The sequence below is a fragment of the Chenopodium album genome, chromosome 15 (genome assembly GCF_948465745.1).
Source record: "Chenopodium album chromosome 15, dcCheAlbu1.1, whole genome shotgun sequence".
Taxonomy (NCBI): Eukaryota; Viridiplantae; Streptophyta; class Magnoliopsida; order Caryophyllales; family Amaranthaceae; genus Chenopodium; species Chenopodium album.
Window position 1 is genome coordinate 2193218 of NC_137848.1, and position 2808 is coordinate 2196025.

The 2808-nt window shown below is 36.0% G+C and overlaps 1 long non-coding RNA gene across 1 annotated transcript; it reads left to right on the plus strand.

Annotated features, from left to right (window-relative positions):
• Nucleotides 1-1633: 1633 nt before the first annotated feature.
• Nucleotides 1634-2566, plus strand: LOC145581555 (uncharacterized). The gene is made up of 2 exons (XR_014099648.1): nt 1634-1891; nt 1988-2566. It is a non-coding gene; the product is annotated as an uncharacterized LOC145581555 (long non-coding RNA).
• The last annotated feature ends 242 nt before the right edge of the window (nt 2567-2808 follow it).

Consider the following 2808-nt stretch of genomic DNA (forward strand, 5'->3'; position numbering starts at 1 on the left):
GCATTAGTTGTTTCACATTGTGACCTTCCCTTATTGAACACGAAAGGCAGCATTAGATCAAGAAATTGATATGCGTTAGACATCAATATTCACATTGAACAATGAGTGTCAACAGCAATAGGAAATGGACATGTACTCACATTGTTGTAAAATTATTCTGTGGTTCGTTAAAACTACTCTGGCATTAAGTATTGTTTAAGCTGATAATAAAGACGATAAAAAAACACAAATTGAACCAAATTTTGGCCAAGTACAATTTCATAACTTCATTCTACAATGAGGCTTTACTGAACCATGGTGCATTGCTTACTTAACCTGAATACCTTTCTTCTTGTTTTTCTCATCCACATTAACCCATACATCGCTGAGTGCAGTTCAAAACTCTAATAACCTGTCATTTCATAAAAGAAAGTTTTAAAAGAGGAAAATAGATGAATAACAGGATTTAAGTCCACTGTCTCGCCTAAAAACAATGGTTAATTTTCTGGATTTTAAACTTTTTCCACATTTGAATAATAGTCTGACTATAGATCCTAAGGCCATAGCTAGCAGCACAGAAGCAGATGTAAGATAGAATGTATACATGTAAGAGTAATAGACCATCTGTCTGTCTGAAACTCTGAATAACCTTGTGCTTTTGTTGTATAACTTCAGTGATCTCTGTAGTATCAGAAGACATGGGAAAGATTATTATATCAGTATATTTTTGCAAAGAATTCTGTATTGAAATTAAATTAACTTCAAACATCAATTTCCTAAACAAGATACAGTTTTTTAAAAAAATAAAAACATCATAAATTCATCTCAAACTTATATACAAGTATTTCTTAGTGATCACTCATGATGGTCAAAATTAACAAGGTTCAACCTTTTTCTGTTTTTTTTTTTTTTTTTTTTTTTTTCCTTTTTTTCCTTTTTTTTTATCTTAGTTAAAATAGTTCACAAATTACAATAAGACAGCACTAGTTAAGCTTTGAGGGTTATACAGATCCCTCGCACATATGAAGCTACTAAGATGAGCTCTGCTAGCTCATACAAACCACATCGAGTTGCAGCGGCCTAGCACACCCACAATCTCGGTCCCTCTTGGATTGAAGCTCCAAATAAGGCTAAGGAGAGCATTTGAAACCCATGGTACTTTTTCTGTTGTGCTATAATGGGACAAAGGGTTAAAATTTAAAAATGAACAACTCTAGTTTACAGGGAAAGATAGTAAGAGAATCAGCAAGGAGCTCCATGACAGAGTTTCCTCCGAGGTTCAGTCTTTCTCTGCCGCGTTACTAATGGGACAAAGGGTTAAAAGTGAACAACTATAGTTAACAAGAAAAGACAGTAAGAGAATTCTCCATTGTTCGGGGTTCGATTCTCATCACTCCGACCTCATAGTAGGGGTGTTGTGGTGGTTATATCATCTACTGACAACGAAAGCCGGCAGCTTAGTCTAGAAAGTAAGATTAAAGTCCAACCTGCACAGGACACACATGACCTCTCAAATCTTTATACTTCACGTTCTTCTCACTTCCTAACAGAATTCTGAAGACATATGAGTTAAAAAGTAAAAGCAACTTTTCCAATTGATGTCCATCACCAAACATCTCTTCTATACAATAAGAGAAGTTCCCATCTCCCTAAACCAACATAACATACCAGAAAGTTCTATTTACCAATGTAATTACTTACAAGCCTAAATTTAAAGATACGTGAAAGAGTGCTCTAACACGTTTCGAGTGCTTTTCAAACCTCTATAAATAGAAGACAAACAGATCCTCATAAACAACAAAGCAAAATAAATTTCCGCCAACTTAAGTCCGAATAGCTTCCTAAGTATCCAAAGACATGGAAAAGACTGTCAAATCAGCACTGTTGGTGCTCCTCTTTGTTATTGCAATCGGTAAACAAAGCTATCTGCTAACATTTCTATTTTACCTTGACTTTTCTATAAAGCATTTTTAGTTGCACTATTTAACTGCTTTGCTTGTTTAAGCAGGTTTACCAGTGGGTCAATCGTGCTCCAGCTCATACGACTGCAGAATAACAGGATGCCCCTGTGTTAATAATGAGTGTAAATGCTCGTACCAAACAACAAATATAAACTCACAAGTGCCACCAAAGCCACCAACAGCAAATATAAACTCACGAGTACCACCAAAGCCACCAACAGCAAATATAAACTCACGAGTGCCACCAACAGCAAATATAAACTCACGAGTGCCACCAAAGCCACCAACATCCCATCGAAAGGTGCAGAGTCCCCATCTGCCATGATGGAGCCGACACATCTGATACACCCCTGAGACAAGATGCTCCCTTTAGAATAAAGTGACTACAATAAGATGCTCCCTTTAGAATAATCATGACTACAATAAGACAGGAACAGAAATTGCTATGTAGAATCATGGCAGTTTATTAAGAATTATTACTATCTGTATGTTAAGGTTTATGTAAGCTGGAGGGCTTATATCTTCAGCAGAATTAATGGCAATCTATGCTCAGCCATGCAAATTTACACTTGCATGTTAAAAGTGCAGTGTAAGATGAAATAACAATAACTTTCTTTGTAAATTCATCATCAGTGCGTCCAGAAATGGCAAATTACCAAAAACTAATCCATACTAATCCTAATTTAGCATTGCGTTGTCAAAGATCGAAAATATTTGGAAGGTAAGCAGTCCATTAAATTAAATATATGCAACCTGGAAGTCTGGAGTTCCCTCAAGACTCTTCAATTCTATACGACTTTTGAAGAGTTGGGGAGTCACTGCTACAATCCAAAGAAACCAAACATAGTGTCGTATACCTGCATATACT